General features: G+C 43.1%; 1 long non-coding RNA gene across 1 annotated transcript in view; it reads left to right on the top strand.

Annotated features, from left to right (window-relative positions):
* Positions 1–3,333: 3,333 nt before the first annotated feature.
* The window catches only part of LOC310681466, a 250,213-nt gene continuing 230,208 nt past the window's right edge, over positions 3,334–23,338 (top strand). The window contains exon 1 of the long non-coding RNA XR_014513330.1: positions 3,334–3,472. This is a non-coding gene — a long non-coding RNA (uncharacterized lncRNA). The remainder of the gene's footprint in view (positions 3,473–23,338) is intronic.

The following is a 23,338-nucleotide window of genomic DNA, read 5'->3' as shown; positions in this document are numbered from 1 at the left end:
ATATTACCGAGTCATAATTAAACCATCGTGTGCAGATGCATCATAATTCCATCCATCCAACTCAGTACCCTTCTCTGAAAAAGTGCTGCAGAGGGACTAAGAAAACTGTTTTCCTAGCAACTTTCTGAAGGTCTCTTCCTCTCACCACTTCCATTGTTAGGCAGTGGAAGCACAAGGCAGTTTCTCTACCCCAGCCAGTTTTCTACCCATTTAGGGGGAGACCTGGAAGTAGTGTGTGTTTTGGAGGAAGAACAACAACAGAATAACAGAAAAGGTCTAGAAATGGATATTATCATTGGAGCACTTCCCCTCACTCCACACAAACACCATGCAGGTGGCACCACTGCTGGGGCAGTGAAGGCAAGGAGGAACCTGGTTGGCCGCTACCTTTCTTACTCAGAAGAAAAGTAATAGTACAGAAGAGTCTGCGGTTGTCATTCCTAGTGGTAACCCAGAGAGAGGGAGAGGAGTAAAAAGTGGGGGGGGGGGGAGCAAGCAGGATAGGACACTGTACATCAGTATAAGAACTGAATGAGGATATTTATTTATTGTATTTTTATGTTGTGAACTGTCCTGAGATCTATGGATGAAGGAGGGTCTACAAATTTAATCAATCATAATAAGTGGCCGCAGGAGAAAATGCATTGCGTGACCAGGCGATGACAACCCCAGCCCCCAGGGATCATATGGAAGGAATAAAGACTCTGACAACATTATATGGAATTAAAACTAGGCCACAACTTTATTAAACTTCTGAATGTAGGAAGACCTTGGCTTAGGCCTTGGGCATGTATCCCTCCCAGCCCCCCAGCCAGGGGGAACTGGGGCTCATCAGGGTAAATGGGATATGGGGGTGCTCTGCGAGACGTAAGTGTAGCAGGCAGCCAAGCCCATATCCCCACACGCAATCTTTCAGTGTAAGGCCAGTGACACCCATATATATAACTCCTTTAAGAGGAGGACCCTGGAATCACCACCACTAAGCCGGCTGCCTGGATATTGTCGGCTCCACCCCCTTATATATATGGGACTGGCCCCACCTCCCAGCAATGAAACTTGACTACTGAGGATGGGTGTGAACCTCAAAAAATTAACACTGAGAGGCAGGCCAGTCCCTATTTGCCAGTAAGTTCCATGGGAACTGTAGCACCGCTTGCGATCCCGCAAAGGGCACCCACAATGTACAGTGTGAGTGCTTATTATACACAGACACAGACAGATTAGAGTCTGGAACTGAAAGGAGGTAATGGAACTCTTTGAGTAATTTCCCCGCCATGGGAAGCTGCGAGTCCCAGAGACCACCTGGGGTTCTGAGGACTCCTGGAACCAGAGCTGACACTGACTTAGCTTTAGAGGGAAAATAGATTCTCCATCAGTAACAGATTGGCTACACAACAAAGCATGGGACATTATCTTTTCCGTGTTGAGATTTATTTTGCAACAGTGAATGAGAGAAGGGCAAACTGATAGTGTTTGTTCTTTGTTGCTGATGCTTGACAAAATTCATGATAAGGTGCAAACATACTTTGTTATTGCTGTTTCTAGCATCTAGTCACATTTCTTTATTTTTCTTTCTTGTTTGCTGAGGGAAACATTAATAGCAGAAGAGAACAGAGCAATCCATACATATGGGCATTGCAACTCTCTCATGTGCAATAAAGTAATTCGATTGGTACAGCAACGTTTATTTGTCCCTGAAAATGCCATAACATTTGTTTATTTTATTTTATTCCTTGTTATATTTATATACCACCGTTCAGCAAAAGATGTCAGATCGGCCACTGCAGAAAAGGCCCATTCTCGTGTTGCCACCCTCCAGACTTCTCATGGAGGAGGCACACAAAGAAGGGCCTCAGATGATGATCACAGGGTGTGGGTCAGTTCATATGGGGAGAGGTGGTCCTTGAGATATTTCAGTCCTGAGCTGTTTAAGGCTTTATAGGTAAAAATTGGGCCTAGAAGCTAATTGGCAGCCAGTGAAGTCAGGCCAGGATTGGTGTGATATGCTGAAACTACCTTGCCCCCATGAACAACCTGCTAGCCAAGTTCTGCACCAGCTGAAGTATCCAAACCATCTTCAGAGGCAGCCTTATGTATAACACAGTGCAGTAACCCAGCCTAGAGGTTACCAGAGCATAGACAACAGAAGTTAGGCTATCCCTGTCCAGACAGGGGCACGGCTGGTCCACCAACCAAAACTGATGGAAGGCATTCCATGCCACTGAGCGTCAAGCAACAGCAAAGGATTCAGGAATACCCCCAGCCCAAATCAGTGGGTTTTACACAGCAGTGTAAACTAGCATGGTGATAGTGTTAGTGGATCTGTACATATGTATCTTTACTTCAAAGACCAGAAGAACTATATACAGTGGATAGCAGTGTTCAGCTTTGTCTTATGTCTGGAGACCTCAGCCTGATGTTCTTAAGGCAACAAGGCAAGGCTAATGGCTGCAGGACCATGGATTAAAATGAGCAACTTGCTAGAAACTGAACTGAGGCCTAAGAAACTTTCACTCTTGTTGAAAGGTTGGCATTTTGCAACCTCCCAAATAATGTGTCATAAAATTACCCTAGCATAAATTATATAGATATCTATCTAGATGTAATTGGCCCAAATAGACTAGACAAAAAACCCCCATCATTTCCACATAAGTGCCATTTAAATTTTACATAAACAGTTAGGGTAATTTTTTTGGTGCGCACTCTTGTCACCTCAGGCACCGTGATGTGTTTTTTACTTGTAAGAAAATAAATGTGAGCCTGATTAAAATGCAGTAGAAAAAATAAATGAAAACAATGTCATTTTCCTTGGTGAATACTGATTTGAAAAACTGCCTAGCTGCAAGGCATGAAGGATGCATATTAGCACTTTTAAATATGAGCTGGTGATACCTATTCACATCTAATCTCTCTAATGTAGGAGAGTTTATGTGTGCACTCCTTCTTTGATTGATTTGGGTGGCATATATTAACAAATGAATCTTCTTAAACAGCAATTTAAACTAAAAAAAAAAAATGTCCAGTAGCACCTTAGAGACCAACCAAGTTTGTTCTGGGTATATGCTTTCGTGTGCATGCACACTTCTTCAGATACTCTGTAACAGAAGTCACCAGACCCTTATCTATAGTGGGAGGGTGGGGTGGGGTATTTCTCAGAAGGGTAGTAGGAGATAGGTGATTGACTCAATGGGTATGTGGTAAACCTGTTGACGACTGTTAACGACTGTAGTTAGTCCTACAGGGAAAAGCAAGGGATAGTATGCAAATGACCAAAAATAGCTTTAGCATGTGTAATGACACAAGAATCCAATATCCCTATTCAGACCAGGTCTCTCCATAGTTTTCAGTTTAGTAATAAGTTGTAATTCAGCAACTTTTCTTTCAAGTCTATTTCTGAAATTCTTTTGTAATAAGACAGCTGCTTTGAGATCTTGTATTGAATGTCCTGGGAGACTGAAGTGTTCTCCTACTGGTTTCTCTGTCTTGGGATTCCTGATGTCAGATTTATGTCCATTTATCCTTTGGCGTAGGGTTGCAGCAATTTAAACTATCAGCCCAGGTAACTTCTCTTTCTGAACTTCTAATGGGAAGTGACCTACAAAAGGCTGAGCTAAAGGCTGCAAAGTGTTCTCAAGGTGGACCTGTTGGTGGCCCAAGGTGGACTCTCTGTGCCAGGGATGAGGAACCTGTGGTGCTTCAGCTGCTGTTGGACTCCAACTCCCACCAGTCCCACCCAGCACGACCAATGGTGAAGTCAGGGAGCATGAAAATTGCAGTCCAACAACATCTGGAGGCCCACAAATTCCCCATGCTTATTCTGTGGAATTTAAATTTAAATACAGTATCGGTGAATTGATTCCAAGCAAAGCCCAGTTGCTCTGCATTTGTGACAGGAATAATAAATGGCCCACCCCCAGCCCTCCTTTCCTTCCAGGATTTTTTCATGAGGAAGATAAGCTTTCCAGAAAGATTTTTCTTTGTCATTTCTCCCCTGCTCAATGAATTGTAACCGTATGCATAATTTTATATTTAATATCTCATGGAGCCATGTGTGGGAAATGGCTTTCTGACAAGCAAAACTGCCAAACCCCTTGCAAACAAAAACCTCCTTTTAATCAAGATATATGTTTTCAACATATTCATTGTACTCCTTTGATAGTGATTTTTGTGAGGGGTGGGGGGACAGATCCACTACTTGTGGCTACACATATGCTGATCTTATTAGGCTGTGCCTGCATTGCAAATCTTTCAACTGAGGGTCAGTTTGACAGCTGTGATAACCTGCTTCTTTTCTCTCCCTCCCCCAAAATTATCAGCACCATCAAAGCTAGAACCACCCACCATCTATGCAGAAAAATGCACATGAGACTACCCAATAAATAGCATGCATTTATCCCACATCTACATGCATCAGGTTATATTGTGCATATTTAAAAACAATGTTTTGGTACTTTATGAATTCCCCCAACCCAACTTTATATCCAGTGCTAGTCCTACTCGGAGTAAATCCATTGAAGTTAATGAAACTAAGTCAATCATGGTCATTAACTTCAGTGGGTCTACTTTGAGCAGGGCTATAATAATAAAAAAATTTAAAGGCTAGCTTTAACTACACATACACGCCCTTTTTAATTTAGTGATCTCTTTGAAAGCAACTCTTTTTCTGCCCTTCCCCAGCTCTGCCATTCTTAATTTAAAACAATTTTCTACCCATAATGTTTTCAGCTGTCTTTTAAATCAATTTCCTGCTTTTGGAAAAAATAGATAAATGACAGAGCTAGCTGGATTTTCTACACCTTGCAAATAGGTTCACGGGCTCTTGATGAACACCTGTCTACTGAGTTTTCCCATTAGAATTTGCTGAGGGAACGTGGATTTTTTTGTATGCAGGGAACAGGTGTTTCTGTAAGACGGCAGCAGCAGATACCATCCTAATTGAATCTGGAAGTAGCCCAGGTAATTGTTTACATTAGTGCATTTTCAGTTTCCAGAAAACCACCGTTAATGCAGAATTTAATCTAACCCGAAGCAGAGTTCAGAAGTCTTTTGTTCTGAAAAGTAGCAAAATGAGCCTTTCACCTATAAAATTGTAAATATCCATTGCCATAGGCACAATGCATTACTTGCTAGCGGGCAAATGAATAAGAGCTTAATTAACTTAGGACAGTATAATAAAAGAGAAACTCTTTCTGGCCTCTGCCACCTGCCAGAGCACTAAAATTCCCTGGGAGGCGGCACCACCTGTCTCCCAGGTGGAACATGATGGCTAAGAGGATGCTAGAATGATCCCATCCATCATCCAATGAAAGAGTACCTGCCTCAGTGCTTGCTTTTCTCCTGATTCCCTTGACCTTTTGCATTATGTCATGTAACTCTGTTAGCAGGGACTTTTATGTATGGTGCAGCCAGTACAAATGTGGTGTAGAATATTCAGAGAAAGTTCTGCAAAGCAGCCTTCTTTTTCTGGAAATCATTCGTTCATTGATTTTATTTGTCTGCCCCTTTTCCACACATACAAATCATGCCCAAAGAAATTTACAACATAGGAAACAGGAATGCTGTCAGGGCTGGCTCCTGGTCCCAGCTCACAGAGGACCAACGCTGGCTGGTATTTATGTACAAAAGTCTTTATTGAAGTACAGTTTCCATTTCCACGCCGCAGCGCTCCAGCTCTACATCTAGACTTTAGACCGGCGAAGCTCCATCTGAGTCTCCGCCCCCTGTACACCAGTTTAAGACTCTGGCTTTACTCCACCTCTTCTTTCTCCTCTGGGTCCTGCTGCCCTCTGGGGCCCCTGTCTCCCTGGATTCCTCTGAGGCTGACGATGACCCCCCTGACTCCTCCCTCTCTCTTCGGCGGGCTTTAGGACCTGGCTCTCTTCCCGGGCTGCCCACTGTGCCTCCCTCCTGTACATTTGAACTTGGCGCGCGCGCGCGTTTAACTTTCCTGATGACCGTTTCCTCACTCCCCGACGGAGGTGTGGTCAATCCTGCCTCACGTTCTCCCGCTGGCAGCGCTCCACCTGATCCCGATGCCTGGGACTCCTCCCCCCTACTGCACTCTGGGGGGGACGTGGGCCCTGATTTCCAACTGCTACTCTCTGAGTCCCCTCTGCCCCCTTCTTCTCGAGGTGTCCCCCTGGGCACTCCCCTTGCCCTGACCATGGGGGCCCCTTTCTGTGAATCCTCCGAGTCACTGGAGAGACTCAGAGACCTCGGACTACTGTCGTCGCTGACATTTCCTTCAGACTCCTCCCCCTCGCTCTCCGTTTCCTCCCTCTCCTGTGACTCTTCTCCTGAACCCCTGACAAATGCGTTTCAAATGCTACAAAAACAGTTTCATAATATCATAGGAAAACAATCGCAAATATAATAGCATACAAAAACCCCCACATTTCAATACTATAAATGCAACAAGATTACTTAAACAACAATCCCACCCCCCAAAAAAATAATCTGAGAAATTTCAGCTCAGCTTTACATAATTATGCTGGAATTATACAAGGTTTGGAAGAAAAAGGGACGCGGGTGGCGCTGTGGGTTAAAGCCTCAGTGCCTAGGGCTTGCCGATCGAAAGGTCGGCGGTTCGAATCCCCGCGGCGGGGTGCGCTCCCGCTGTTCGGTCCCAGCACCTGCCAACCTAGCAGTTCAAAAGCACTCCCGGGTGCAAGTAGATAAATAGGGACCGCTTACTAGTGGGAAGGTAAACGGCGTTTCCGTGTGCAGCTCTGGCTCGCCAGAGCAGCGATGTCACGCTGGCCACGTGACCCGGAAGTGTCTTCGGACAGCGCTGGCCCTTGGCCTCTTTGAGTGAGATGGGCACACAACCCTAGAGTCTGTCAAGACTGGCCCGTATGGGCAGTGGTACCTTTACTTTACCTTTTATACAAGGTTTGGAAGTAATAATTGTTATATGTGCACATATTCTAGCTTTTCAATATCCTTCTTAAATTGTGGTGCCCAGAACTGTTGTATATGTCAGATAGATGGAAAGGTCAGGGTTGGTTTGTTTGCTAGCTTCCTGGGAGAGCAAAAATGGATTGTATGTCAAACAATTTGTAGGCTGTACTACATGGCTGCTATCCTGCATTTGACCTTTAGGCTTATAAGTTGTACAGACCTAACTTTATATTTATATCTGTCACTTAATACAATCCATCCAAAAGTATTGTTCTATTGATTTGAGTGGAAATCAAATCAAATTCTTGGCAGTGGTGCCCTGTCTGTGGAACGCCCTTCCATCAGATGTCAAGGAGATAAAGAACTGCACAATTTTTAGAAGGCATCTGAACGCAGCCTTGTATTTTTAATGTCTGAAGTTTTATTCTGTTTTTATCTGTTGGAATCTGCCCAGAGTGGCTGGGGCAACCCAGTCAAATGGGCAGGGTGTAAATAATAAAATGACTATTATTATTATTATTATTATTATTATTATTATTATTATTATTATTATTAAAAGCAGTGAACACATGCTTACCTTCCTTCCACCGAAATCAAGGTAACTTAATATTGCTTCTTTTTGGCAATATTGTGCCCAATGTGTATAAATGAAATATCAGATTCATACAAATATAAAATACCCCCATGAAAGCAAATTTAAAATCCCAGGATGCAAATGCCACATCCCAATGAGACGTAATTGCCTGTGACATTCAACGGACTGTTGAAAAGGTCATGGTTTTCAAAGTTTTTAGCCTTACAAAAATCTATATACATTTTCTCCAGTGAAATTTCCAAAATGAGGAAATTGCCTACTAGTCATTGAAACCTAATTATGTGAAGTCACTTTGCTACACAAATGGCATGATAAATGCCACCTTGCAAACCCAAGGCACTGAGATTAGTTTTACATGTCTAAAATGGACTCTGTGAAAACCCTGTCTTGTATTAAATTAATACCAAACTGCCCAACTGATGGCAAACCTTTTCTTTCAGTTAACTAACCAGCATGAGTTGAGTTTCCAGGGGGTGGAGGGAGGAGAACCAAGCTCTCCGCAGAAATATGTCAAGATGTGTTTTCCACAGATACACATTAATGTTCATAGATAGACAGACAGACAGACAATTGGGTAGGGTGAGGGAGATTTGTCTGTGAAGTAGCAGATCTACTATCATTTCCAAAGCCCCACTACTCACTAGGGTGAGAGGTGTTTGGGCAAGAACAAAACTACACTGATTTTAACCATTGATTTCAAAACTGCACCACTTTTTTGTTTCTTAGAATTGCTGACCAATGCTGGGTACAAGGCTGCTCATTCTCTATAAGCAAAATATCATAAAATGCAGAGTTTTCTGCTGTATCATGTTTCTCCACCCCCCCCCATTGTTCATTATTTATTTATTTCAACCTTTTCCTTTTCTTTTGAAGCACATAGCTCTTCCCCCAAATAATCCTGAGAACTGTAGTTTAGCCCTCACAAAACTACAATTCCCATGACCCTCAACAAATCGCAATTCCAAGCCAATGCGGGAGGGGCATGTGGTTTGGTTGTGACTTAAGCTTTGTCTGATTTGAAAGAACTGAAAAAGCAAAGGACAATATGTAACCAAATATCTTCACACCACATATTTTGTCTATCCGAAAGAAATTCAGGTATTCTACTAGAACACACCCTCTCCCACATATGAAAATTTATCGGTTAACAAATTAAGTTTGATTTATCATTAAAGCAAACAGGCGCAATGATGGGATATATCAGAGGATAAGTAATCTTATACCTTTCTCCAATTCATGCTAACAGATTTGATCATTAGATTCTTCTTAATAAGATTGGGTCCATATTTCCCTTTTATACCATAGTAGGGCCTTCAACAGGATTCCTATATCCTTCCATTCCAATATATACTAACCTACACTGTAGGGAGCCAGTGAGCTTCAAAACAGAATGCTGAAATTTCGGGGGGGGGGGTTCATTCCTCTTCTCGCCATTCTGTGATCAAAAAATATCAAAAATCACTCTTGAATGCTTTCCAGCATGTATGCATTTATAAAATGCATACATGCTGGAATGCATACATGTATGCATTTATAAAAGTTTATTTTCCCAAGCAGCTAATGTTTCTCTTGGTATTGAAAGAGTGGAAATAAGAAAGGGCGAGAACTATCTTGGTATTTTTCTTTTACCTGGAATTTACATATGAACACTCACTGCGGTCTAGCTAAGGGCTATTTTCATGAGAGAGCAGGCTTATAAATATGGGAAGCTGTCTCTCAAACCTCTGATCAAATTAGCTTTCCAAAACGAGTGAGAAACCACATGCTCAAATGGTGGGTGTGGTGAGATTCTCCATCAAATCTAGCAGCTGCATATGTATGTGTCGATCACTGGAATCCCACCAATCAACTATTTAAGAGGCATATCTGCATTTACTCTCTTCCCCCTGCCAAACAACTGATCAACAGGTGGCCAGCTTTTTAAAACAGTTATGTGCCTGTTTAGGATTGGAACTATCCCCCCCCCCTTCTCAGTCAGCCTAGGTCCAGCATATTGAAGAAATGCTTTCTTTCACTTCTTCAAACATTGTTCTTAGTGTGTTCTAGATTGCTTTCTAGATTATTTTGTTTTGGGAAGTGGGATCAGCAAATATCTCAAAGGTGGTCTTTTTAGATTCATCAATACCATAGCTACTGAGCAGAACAGACAGCAACTTCCTCCGTTTACTTTGAGATACCAAGTGAAAACCATGTGCTTCTCTCAGACTTTGTTTTAAAGAAGTACCATTTTGAACACCTAATATGTTTAAATTTTACTTTGGGGTTGAAGTTTGTTTTGTTATCAGGTGTCCATATTGGAGTTTAAAAGTATGCTGAGGGGCGTACACCAAAACATTGAAGTAAAAAAGCAATTTGTATATTTTCCAGGGCAGCTACAGCAAAGACAGAGGGGGCTATTTGCATTTTTAAAATGAATTGGAATAGAAATTTGACTAAACTTTGAATTTGAATCAGTAAAGATAAATGAGTGACAAAGAGCAATCCAGCAGAACACGATATTTTAAACTGATGATTTCCAAAAATTGTTTTTTCCAAAATATGAAGTGTCTCATTAGTTAATGTTCCAGTGAGCCTGGCTTTCTGCAGGTGATAGAAAATCGGATAATATTACTTGCTGGCAAAGAGCCTAAACCATATCTTAGAGAAGAAGTATCATGAATCTGACACACTTTTGGCAGAGTCAAACTTTCAAAAATCTCAGCCAGACAAAAACACTCATGATGAAGAACAGGATCAGTCTGTTCCCCTAGGCCTTATAAAGAGATGCCTTTTGGATTTGAGGTTCCGCACCTGTTTTAGCATAACATATTTTTGGAATTGACAGAAAGCCATCATCAAAATAAGCCCTGTTATCTGCTTGTTCAATGCAACCTACAGTATGATTCTGGAGTTGTGGTCTTATCCTGATCACAGGCACGGCTAGAAGGAATTATGCCTTAGACAGGTGAGATGCCTCGTGCTGCATGTCATTTTCCTACTGCTCAAATGCCAATTCTCCACATTATGGTTTTGGCATTTGCTTTGTTTCAGATGTGGAGAAAAGCTAATAAACTGCCCCCAACTCTGCTGAGATTGAATTACAGTGGAACCTAGGTTTTCGAACTTAATACATTGTAGAAGACCGCTGGGCTTCCGAAAAGTTTGAAAACTGAGGATCAATGGACTGGCTGCAAAGTTGGCGAGGAAAAAAAAGGAAAAACACGGCTCGGAAGCTGTTCGGCTTCTGAAAATCGTTCAAAAACTGGAGCAGTTATTTCTGGGTTTTCAGTGTTTGGGAGCCGAAACGTTTCAAAACTGAGATGTTCGGGAACTGAGGTTTGACTGTATACCATGTCAGCAACATGCACTGTAGGTTGCAGGATACTAAACTAGAAAGGTCAGGAAGTCATGGATTGTAGCCAAAGGTAGGGCTGCAATGGTTTGTTGATGTTTCACTCTTTTTAATTTAATTTAAAATGAGATGGAAGCCCTAGCAGCAACTATCTGATTTCATCATATCTGAGTAAGGACTAGGCACCCTAGTTAAAGGTAAAGGTAAAGGTACCCCTGCCTGTACGGGTCAGTCGTGTCCGACTCTAGGGTTGTGCGCCCATCTCACTCAAGAGGCCGGGGGCCAGCGCTGTCCGAAGACACTTCCGGGTCACGTGGCCAGCGTGATGAAGCTGCTCTGGCGAGCCAGCACCAGCGCAGCACACGGAAACGCCGTTTAGCTTCCCGCTATAAAGCGGTACCTATTTATCTACTTGCACTTAAGAGTGCTTTCAAACTGCTAGGTGGGCAGGAGCTGGGACCGAAAGATGGGAGCTCACCCCGCCGCGGGGATTCGAACCGCCGACCATGCGATCGGCAAGCCCTAGGCACTGAGGTTTTGCCCACAGTGCCACCCGCGTCCCAGGCACCCTAGATACTACAGGCAAAATCACAGGTGGAAGCCTAAAGATTCAGGACTGTGGCCATTATGACCACAGTTTGACCATCTACGAACCATATCACAGGTCAAGCAAGTGATTAATTTTCTGATCAATAATACATTCATATGTTAAAAGCTGTGATTTGGGGACTGTGTCAATGCCCTTTACCTGGGCTGATATGCTTTTATTATTATTCCATTATACTGAAAGAGGAGAAAGCTAAATGCTGTATAAAAATATAATACAGATTGTTTTGATTCAACACTATTGTGTAAGCTTCCGTGCTGACTGATAAGGAATCCCATTTCCTGGCAACTAATTTAACAATACTGATATTTTATCCAAGAGAGAAAACTACACTTCTCAATTTTCACTGTGACCCAATTTGTGTAAGGCGCAATATTGTACATTGGTCAAGATCTCAAAGCAGTTTTGTACCACTGTGCTGTAGCTCAGACTTCCAGATAGTTCTCTGAAGAAATGTAGAATATCCTCCTTCCATCCGAAATCTATGTTTGTATAATAGCTGATATTTGTTGTTTTCTTTTTGCCCAATATTAGAATTCATGCCATTTTGCATTTTCCAGTCATGCTGGAGATATTATGTTTTGCTGCTTTAACACTTCGTTTGAATGATGTGTGCTGCTGAATAAAGCCATGTAATTTAGTTGCATTAATTCCATGTGCCCTAAGAGCACATCACTCATTTATGTTGAAACACAGGACTTGAGTGCTCAATAGCTGCCTTAGGAATAGACTTCGTTTAATTACCTGCACACTTCAGGTATCGGGAGAAAACCACATAAATATTATCTTTAAATCTAACTAACCCTTCAATGTAATTTGGTTTATTCCCAGCATCTCCAGAGAGCTGAGGGAAACGGGATAGCCAATTGGCAGCTTTATGTCTCCAATGGGATCGTGTTCATATGGTGGTCACCTCTAGCTTATCTGTTTGTGAATCAATTCATTGCCTAGACAACTACGTCACTCAGTTCTCTTGGGTTTCATTGCTACAGAATCACAGCCATCTTTAGCATGCCAGCTAATGGTTAGAAATGGACACTGAGGAAACCTTCACTGACTGCTAAATAGAATCAATGTATTAGTTGCTTGAATGCATTTGTCAGTGTTTGGGAAACAAATAGTAGATGAAGCAGGACGCATTTCCCTTCAAAGAAGAATTTGCTAGAGAATTAGGTGAAATGGATCCCTTACAGATTAGACAGTGATCGTCCTCAGATGATACTGGAGCACAACTCCCTTCATCTAGTTGGGCCCAATGAGAATTGGAGTCCATCAACATCTAGAGGGCCACAGATCCCCCAACTCCGATCTAGAACTGCAGTGGCCTATCAAATGCCTCCAGGAAGTTCTCCAGCAGTTCACCTCCCCTGTATCTTTCTCTGTCGTCTGGTAGCTGAATAACAAGTGTCTGTGATTATTATAAAGATACTAGGTAGCCCATCTAGAAGGAAAACTCTGGTCCTCAACCTCCACTGTGTTGCAAGATATCTTCGCGTGAAGAAGGCTAAGGAGTAAACCCTACACAAATCTAGAGTGGAGTCCCTAAGACGGTTGGATGGTGCTTTGTATGTCTCCTTCCAGCAACTCCTGCAACCAAGCTGGTGCCAAATGTATTGTTCTGCTTGTCTTTGGACCACATCAGCAATACCAAGAGGTCATGTCATCTGGGCAGCCCAGGATCTCCATACACATTGCCTAGGCTTGTATCCCAGAAAGGTCACTTCAGTGCTGCTAATGCAGTGGTTTGACTTCAACCCCCCCAGAGACATACTCTCTTGTCTCTTGAGACAAACAGATGTCAACAACTGACTAAGAGGGGCAAATTACCAATAAGAACAATCAGAGAATACAGAACAAAGACAGATAAAGAAACAATACCAAGATTCTGGGCACCCCATCAAGCTAATGGGCATGGATACATAGGAATTCTCTAATGTAGGTAACTATTCATGGACTTGCAATTGGGCAGACCAGTCGCAAAGGTGTGCTTTGCCATTGGGCCACAAAATGCTTCCATTATTTGTAGGGTCAGTGGGAGTTTTCTCCTTGATCCTTCTGTTTTCATCACCTGCCCTGAGCTCTTCATCCTTGGCCTATTTTTGACAACGTTCTCCTGGCCTACTCCAGGAGTCTCACATTCTTCTCTAATCCAGCAAGTCTGAGAATAGAAAAGAAACTACAGGAACTTCATAGAATCATAGAATGATAGAGTTGGAAGGGACTCCAAGTCACCTAGTCTCTGCAAAGCAGGAATCTTGGCTAAAGCCACCGTGGCAGATGGCCATCCAACCTCTGCTTAAAAACCTCCAAGGAATGAGAGCCAACCACCTCCCAAGGGAGTCCGTTCCTCTGTCAAACAGCTCTTACTGTCAGAATGTTCTTCCTGATGTTGAGTTGGAATCTCCTTTCTTGTAACTTGAAGCCATTGGTTCGAGTTCTACCCTCCAGAGCAGGAGAAAACAAGCTTGTTCCATCCCCCATGTGACAGCTCTTGAGATACTTTGAAGATGGCTATCACATCTACTCTCAGTCTCCTGTTTTCCAGGCTAAACATACCCAGTTCCTTCAACCTTTCCTGAACAGGCTTGGTTCCCATAGCCTTGATGATCTTGGTTGCCTTCCTCTGGACACATTCCAGCTTGTCAATATATTTCCTAAATTGTGGTGCCCAGAAGTGAGTGGAAGCTTCTGTCCTTCCACCCACTTCTCCCACCAGTACTATGAAGTTTCATTGTGTCATTGAAAATTCTAAATAGCCATGCTTGTCCTCATTGTATTTTAATTGTCTTTTTTTTAAAAAGGCAATAGCAGTGCAATACATTTTATTGAAGCCAATTAAAACAGGGACGGAGGGCTCTGAGTCCAGTAACCTCCCTGAACCAAAACAATGGCAAAATAATGAGCAAGATTTCAAGTTCTCCAGAACTAAGTTTCAATGTTGTTGTTTTTTTAAAAAAAACAGGTATGGAAAGAAAAAAATGCTTCATGCCTGTAGCATGTAGGAGCTTTAAGATGGGGCACAGGAGGAGGGTATTAATATAGACTTCCTTGCCAGCTCCTGCAAATGAAAACCAATTTTCACTAAGGGTTAGTGAGAGACTACCCTTAGGGGGGAATGGCAGTTCTTTCTTTGCAAATATAATGCTGTCAGCATTTCTGATCTTGTCTCTAGCACTAATTGGAAGTAACAGCTCCACAAAGCAGAGGTGGATAAAAATGTCGCCCTTATAAAAGAAAAGTAGGATATAAATGAATATGGCTACTATATTTTCTTCCTTTCCCATTTCTCTCTTGCAACTAACTACAGTACTATAGAGCTACTCCTTGAAAAACTGTGAACAGTTCTCAACCTTTAGAGGTGCATTTGAGTAATTTTAGATGCTGGTCTTATGCTCAAAGTGGTTATATAGTGATATGTTTTATTTCACTTCCATCAAGCCCTGTTAAGTCAGCCCTGTAGCATTTGGGAGCACTTTGGCTCAGTCTAACAAGCGGGAGCCTGGACTTTGCCCTCAACGTCCTACCCTGAGTGCACCACTCATTCCAAATTCTTTAATCCACTTTGAAGTCCTTTCTTAGAACTGTGTCACCTTGAGCCCCACATAACAACTTGTGCGATTCCTGCATTGTTGTTGGCATACTTCTTAGGGACTTCCCTTCAGATTTGTTGGGCCTGCTCCCATTCTCCAATAGATGATTGGTGAGATTTTTAAACAGTAGTCAAACGTGTAGCTGCAAGTATTATGTGCATTCCTTGTTGGGTATTTAAGAAAGTGGTTGGTTGGTTGGTTGGTTGGTTGGTTGGTTGGTTGATAGCATTTATAGTCCACCTTTTCTCCAAGGAGATCAAGATGGTGTGTATGATTCTCTCCCTCCTCATTTAATCCTCACAACATCCTTGTAAAATAGATTGGTCCAAGATGCAGTGACTGGCCCTGTTGGTAATTTCATTCTCTCATTGCTGTTGGATCTCATGATCCACTGTTTACATTCCATAGTGATAGGAATGTGGGAACGGAACTCAGACACTGTACTTCTGTTTTTGTGTGCTTTTGTACTTTTGTTGTTGTTGTTGTTGTTGTTACCTACTTTCGGACAGAGCAGACATGTGTGAAGCTGCTGCTCACACTAGCTATGATTGTTGTTTTGATTTGCTGTAAATAAAGAAGCTTTTGCTATGCCAAATGCCTCCACAGCCTTGCTTCTTGCTGGTTCTTGCATTAGCGTGCCCACAGCTCCCCTGGATGTGGGTCGCTGGACACCTGCGTAAGCAAAAGGGACTTACGCACAGGCCCAAGGTCACCCAGTGAATATATTATTGCTCTAGCATAAGATGTAAGAAGCAGGTTTCTTTTGTATACTGACAGATACTGACAGACTTTACTGATAATTTCTTAATAATAGTTCATCCACAGATAAAGAAAGCTGTTAAATATATCATGTAAACACCCATATCATATAGCCACAGCAAATATTCTCCTAATATTACGTTCATGCCATCATTTTTCACCACACTGATAAAAGGCCTATCTCAAATTTTCCACTCCTATTAGCCCTTAATTCACTTTTGTTATTTCCCATGTCCCTGTCAGAAGCAGAAAACATTTTCAAAAGTCATTTATGGCTCAATTAGGCAAATACTTCCCTTAGTAACAGGCCTGCAGGCCAATCTAATGGGTAACAGTTATCTAGTCTGTTATATTGGCAAGAACAGGGGGCTGTGTTCAATGCCCTTGGCATTCACTGTGAACACTCAGGAAACATTTACTATCTGTTTCCATAATATATCCCAGCATTTAACTGCCTCTGCTCAAATTACTGACCTAAAAGAACCTTCCTTACATAAAGAATTTCTCAGTGTAAGGGGGCTTTCCACCATTTCCTGCTATGATACTGATAGAATTTTCTCATTAAAAAAGGAAACATGTCATAAAGGCTAGATAATTAATATGAGTTTTCATGGCTGTTTCCTCAACGTGGCACTAGGCAGTGTTCCAACCAAATTGCCAAATTTCATCTATCAGACTACATAATACAGCAGCAGTGAGACTTCCTGAATACCCAGCTGGAGGTATCAGTGAATGGTATGAAGAGCAAACATGGTCTACGGGGCTGTTCCCCTGCTCCCATTTTTTAATTAGCTCATAGAAATGCAGAAATCCTGTACTGCATATCTGGTTACGATTACGTTTTGCCTCACTCCTGGTCTGGCACCTCTATTGCTAAACAAGATGTGTGGATACTGGGGAAAATTTCAAAAAGGAACACTGTTGTATTTATTGTGCCTGACTTGAGTCCTACTGTGAAGATTGCAAAGACTATGTCCACAGTTGCTTTTGCCAGACTGGTGGGGGGAAAGGGAATGATTTCATAAGAGGACCACACATGAGGTGCATGTGGTTAGCAATCCACTTAAATTATGTGGATGGAGTCCAGAGAGAAAAGTGTTGATGGCATTTGACTAAGAAAACTGCAGTGTATAGCTGAGGAGAAAAGAGCAGAGAGGTTTTGTCTAATTTATTTGCTCGAAGCAGGAAGAATCAACTAAACATATTGTCAGAGCTGGCTCCGGGTCCCAGCTCACCAAGGACCAACGCTAGCCGGTAGTACAGTATCAAAGTCTTTATTGAAGAATAGTCTCCATTTACAAATCTCAGCGTCCCAGCTCTACGTCTGAGCTTTAGACCGGCGAAGCTCTATCTGGATCTCCGCCCCCTGTGCACCAGCTTAAAACTCTAATCTTACTCCACCTCCTCCTTCTCTCTCTCTTCCTCTGGGTCTTACTACCCCCCGGGGTCTCTTCCCTCCTGGACTCTTCTGACGCAGAGCTGGACCCCTCTGACTCCTCCCCCTCTCTTCGGCGTGCTTTAGGACCTGGCTCCCTACCCGGGCTGCCCACCTTGCCGCCCTCCTGTACATTTGAACTTGGCGTGCGCGCGCGTTTAACTTTCCTGATGACCGTTTCCTCGCTCCCTGACGAGGGTGTGGCCACTCCTGCTTCACGCTCTCCCTCTGCCTGCGCGCTCCCTGATCCCGATGCCTTGGACTCCTCCCCCCTACTGCACTCTGGGGGGGAAGCTGGTCCGGATTTCCAGCTGTTACTCTCTGAGTCCCCTCTGGCCCCTTCTTCCCGAGGTGTCCCCCTTGCCCTGACCATGGGGGCCCCTTTCTGTGAATCCTCCGAGTCACTGGAGAGACTCAGAGACCTCGGACTACTGTCGCCGCTGACATTTCCTTCCGACTCCTCCCCCTCGCTCTCCGTTTCTTCCCTCTCCTGTGACTCTGCTCCTGAACCCCTGACACATATGGAGTAGAAACTCCCTCAGAACGAGCCAGCCCATCAGAACCTGAGGTACGTCAGCAATCTAGGCAGCACCTCCAAGCACACTCCTCGGTTGGAAGACTGTCAACAGAATTAACTCTTGGCTTACTAATTGAATGATCCCTGCTGCTGCACTTCCAACACATCCAACGTATACCCGCATCCCTCAATGGATGTATCTTAAGGAGAGTCTCCCACACGCCTTTGCCTAGCTCTGCTTGGCTCTCTTCTTCATTCTGTGACCTCCCTACTGCCAGGGTCCCATTGCTAACCTCCACATAATGAGCACTGAGTGGGTCAGCTGTATTTGCCTGCGCTGCACACTGTTGGCTTAGATTTCATCTGCCAGCTATGGTGTTTGTTTGTATAGGTCAGCAAGTCATTACACTTTCACTTTCACCCCATGCAGCTGACCTTTACTGCCGTATTGAGTGCCCACTACATGTGTTCCTATACGGAGCTATTTATAGTTGTGGGAATATACTAATAGCAAAAAAAAACCCCACAAAAAACCCTCCACCATTTCTCCCTATTTCTCTGTGTGTGTGCATGGTAATCTGATGGGGGGAATAGGACAGGGCTCAGCAACCTAAGAGGGACGTGGTGGCGCTAGGGACGTGGTGGCGCTGTGGGTAAAAGCCTCAGCGTCTAGGGCTTGCCGATCGAAAGGTCGGCGGTTCGAATCCCCGCGGCGGGGTGCGCTCCCGTTGTTCGGTCCCAGCGCCTGCCAACCTAGCAGTTCGAAAGCACTCTCGGGTGCAAGTAGATAAATAGGGACCGCTTAGTAGTAGGAAGGTAAACGGCGTTTCCGTGTGCGGCTCTGGCTTGCCAGAGCAGCGATGTCACGCTGGCCACGTGACCCGGAAGTGTCTCCGGACAGCGCTGGCCCTCGGCCTCTTTGAGTGAGATGGGCGCACAACCCTAGAGTCTGTCAAGACTGGCCCGTACGGGCAGGGGTACCTTTACCTTTACAGCAACCTAAGACCCATGGGCCACGGGGGTCATTCAACCGGCCTATGAGCCACCCCCAAACCGAGCCGCCCACTTGGCGAGTCCCTGTGCGCTGCGCTAAACCAGCGCAGTGAGGCACGGGGACTAGTTTCCGCGGTGCTGGCAATCATGTCTGCACATGCACAGATGCCGGAAACTGCGGGCGGGCGCACTTATGCACGCGTATGATCTGGCCCACAGACAGATCTCCACCGGAGTGAACTGGCCCAGGTGAAGTAAACCTTGCTGAGCCCTGTTTTAGGATAACATGGGCATGAGGTGCCAGAGTCAAATAAGTACTCCTTTTATGGCATGAACAAATGTGATGTATGAGGTGAAAACACAAAACATCAGACATTCTCATCGTGGAAACTGGTACAACAAATGCAGACATTGTAAAAGGAGCCCAACTGTAGCAAATGAAAGATAACAAGCCATATATTGCACCATCACAGGTTTTTTTATTAACATTTCTATTAATATACAAGCATAGGAACATAGGAACACTCTCATTTACATTGGTTTGGTTCCCGCAAGCTTTCCCCACTTTTATTTTTAGAAAGCAAAATAATGCTTTCTCAGAAAAGAAGGAAGTATTCTTAGGTTGTTCGTAACACTCTACTAAATAGTCCAGCAATCAAGATTCATGAAGCAAGGCAGAGCCCTCAAACCACAGGAAAATGCAAGTTATTATGCCTCTTTCTCTCCCTCCTGTTCCATGTCTGCACATGAGAAATAGCTGGACATTTAATGAGGTGAAAAGGCAAGCGGTTCAATTAAAGAAAGACCCCAAGAGGATGCATGTGACAGAACATTTCATTCTTCTTAACTGTGTGCTTATTTGCACATTAGAGTAGCTTTTTTATGACAATGTATTAAAAGCTAAAACCAAACATGCTCTGAATGCATAACGTCCACTGCTTCTTTCCAGTTCTCTCATGTCCAATGTTATGATGCAGCCACATGTATTTTATTCATGTATATCTTTGCTCACATATAAAGCGGAGATTTTATTTTCATTTTTTTAGCATAAAATGAAGCACAGGGAAGTCAGGAGAGTGAAGCCCTGCATCCTTTTGCTCTCTGTTTTGTCTCGAGCATTTTTTTCTTCCCAACCCAGCTCTCTGTTGTTGTTGGAAGTGGACTGGAAGCAAAGGAAACTCAGATGTTCACTTTCCCCACATGCTCCATTCCATACTTTTTTAAAAAAAAAGAATCCATCTACCCTGGCATAAATGTGACTGGAGCAGACGCTTGAATGAAATATGCATGACCCTTCCCCATCAAATCTAGCTTGGCCTTTAGCAAGCAGTTTTAGTGGTTCATTGGCACAGTGCTCATAGCTTTTGGTTGAATTGTTTCTGGCTGCATCTTAGACCCACATATCTGGGACTAAGCACCGCAGAATGCAACAAGACTTCGTTTTGACTGGACATGTATAGGATTTTGCCATGAAATACTTCTGTCCTGCCCCTGAAGTCCTAGGTTCTTATTCCAATGTAAAAAAAAAAGGGGGCATGGTTTTCTCTAGAGTTCCCCCAGTCTTATGGGAAAACTACATGTTACATTAGTAGTTTGCTTAAATAGTATGTTAGAGACTAGGCATGTCTTTTGCTTCTCAAGATCAAATGAAGTTTTTTGGGGAGCAGAGACCAAATCAGGACCATAATGCAAGGACTTTGATCCCCAACACCCTTCTCCTGTTAGAAATGATCCCATAGGAGTCTGGCCACTTATTTAGATCTTCATTTGAAGTCAGGCTTGGTGCTGGGGGTGTAAGGCACTGGTCCACAGCCCTGATGGTCACGGTCCCCTCCAGGACCACTGCTGCTGCACTGGCAGACCCCAGCAGCTGAAAATGAATCAATTTAAAAGGCAGCGGGGTGGTGCTTCTGCCTGATTGGCTGTAGTTAGGATGATGGCATCTTCATCCTTCTCCAGGGTAGTGGCTATTCTCTCTTTGCTGAGGCAATGAGTTCAGCTGAGAAAGTCCACTCTCCCTCACCTAATGGCAGATTACTTTTCTCCCTTCCTTCCCAAAACCCCAACTCACATGGGAACTGTGTACACACTTGTCTTCTACCTCCTTCTCCCACTCCTAATATATCTTAAGGGAAGAGGCTTTATTTTGTTTTGGTGCATGTAGAATACTTTTTTTAAAAAAAGTATATTTTGTTTTCCCATATACTTGTTGTGTGTGTCCCCCTAAAGTAAAAAAATACATTTCACCTTTGATTGAAGTCTAGTTTTTACACACACTCATGCACTCCTCTCTCCTCTAAGAAAGCAAGGAACAGTCATTTAGAGAGTTCAAGGACACATTCTGGTCAGGCAAAAACCACTTATTACATTTTTATATCCTGGTGGAAGCTGCCTAGAGTGGCTGGGGAAACCCAGCCAGATGGGCGGGGTATAAATAATAAAATTATATTTTTTTTTATTTATTATTATTATTATTATTATTATTATTACTCAAGGAGGATGTAAAGCAGAACCTGTAAGAAGAATACCAAGAGCTACATAGAGAGGTGTGGAGAGATGCATTCCCCCCCCCCACCTGAGGTTCCTCTCCCCTGAGCTGCAGCATTCAGAGTCCCATATGCTCTTTTTGAATAACAGATTTCTGTGCTTAGTGATGCAAATGGGATTAATCTGCCTCTGTAAATAAGGTTCTTTATGTTGAACTGTTGAGTGACAGCCAATATCTGTTTTCATTTGTACCAGCTTATCATCGATGTAGGACAGGCTTCAGTTCTCTGTAATCGCTATTCGTGCATTTTTGTGTAAGTGTTTATACATATAAAGACATTTTAGAGCAGTAAAATGGCACAATGAGGTTTCTCTTCACTGAAGGATCTGTGAGGCCACACTCATTTCAATGGAAAGTTGCCTGGCAGCAGAGCTTGGTGCATTGCCTCCCATCAGATAAGGAAATTAAAAACTCAGACGGTTTATGGCATTATAAATATAATGATGTAATGCAAACACTGTATAAAGCAACTTTTGTGTTACATTATGTGTGGAAATACAGATTATTCAAATGTTACATTCATATTTGAAAACCTGAAACTCACACAGGTCAAATACATTCAAAATTATTTCAAGGTAGCAAATATAGTTACATGTTTTTCTTCCTGCTCTCACTCTTAATAATGCAATCTTAGAAAATCCTTTCCATTTCATTGATTGAAAATGTATGTATATGTTTTAATAATATGTAAAGAGAGCAGTCTTGAGCAGCTGTAACTGTACATTCATTTTCCCAAACTCTGTTTATATATTTAAAGCAATAGTTCTTCATGGAAATACTTTTTAAAAAACAACAACAGTGCATCTCTTACAAATGGTAACATTCATTAATCTTAAAAAGAATTAAAATGGGTTGGGAGATAATAACTCCAAAAGCATAAAGTAATTTCCACTATGCTCACTGGTACTTACTCCCAGGTGAGTGCATTTAGGATTGCAGGCTAAAGTTCATTGAAATCGGGACCCACAGAAATCAAACCGTTTAAGTCAAGTCATGATTTAAATCCACCCCCAATGGGAACTAAGTGCAACTAATTTAGTCTGGATCCACCCCAGTAATAACGATAAAGTCTGGAGCATTAACTGCATACACAGCCCTGGCAAGGAGTAGAATGGTTAGATCTACATATGAAAAGTCAGCATCGAGAACCACCCATGCCTAGTCAAAGGAGTGGCCAGATACCTTGTTAGGCTTTCAGCTGGAGGGAGGCAAGGGAAGGAGGAAGCTGCATGCATGAGAGTCAATGTATAATGCTTCCCCCTTTCACCGATTTATTGTATCGCTTCTTGGAAATATTTTCCTTGTACAGGTTATCAGATGCAGAAGTGTGAAAATAAATATTTCAGAGTTGTCTAAAACTGAATGATGGCCATAAAGCAATTTGTTTCTTTCACCTGAATGGCTCGAGATGATGAAGGATGATGGCCGCCACAAGCCAACATCCATAATCTATTCCACAGGTGATTGCACAGAGGTTATTTTGTACGGATGCATCCAGCTTGTTGCTGCATGTGAGGATCTGTGCACTGGAGAACTAAGCCCAAAATGGCATTAGAAAAGAAACAGCCCCCCTCACCCAAATCAGTGCAGGCTGGCCACAGATTTGAAAAGGCCCAGGGAAAATATCTCACAGCAGAATATCTACCGCAATACAAAGCTATGTCACAGACCCTGTGGGAAATTAAAATGGTGGCTAGACTTAAAGAGGGGTCAGGCACCAACAGTGGACCTTGCCAGGCTGCTAGACCCTGGGCAGCTGCCCAAAGACACAAGATACCGATGCCATCCCTGATATATCATTTCTTACCTCATTCTACAACAGGGTTTCCCAAACTTGGGTCTCCAGCTGTTTTTGGACTACAACTCCCATCATCCCTGGCTAGCAGGACCAGTGGTCAGGGTTGATGGGAACTGTAGTCCAAAAACAGCTGGAGACCCAAGTATGGGAAACCCTGTTCTACAAATACATACAGGTAACCATGATTAGTAAAGAAGAAAGAAGATTCCACCTAAACATTAGGAAGAACTTCCTGACAGTAAGAGCTGTTCGACAGTGGAATTTG

This window comes from Podarcis tiliguerta (genome assembly GCF_965153285.1).
Source record: "Podarcis tiliguerta genome assembly, chromosome: 7".
Classification (NCBI taxonomy): Eukaryota; Metazoa; Chordata; class Lepidosauria; order Squamata; family Lacertidae; genus Podarcis; species Podarcis tiliguerta.
Note: the sequence above shows the minus strand (reverse complement) of the source record. Positions and strands in the feature narration are given on the sequence as shown.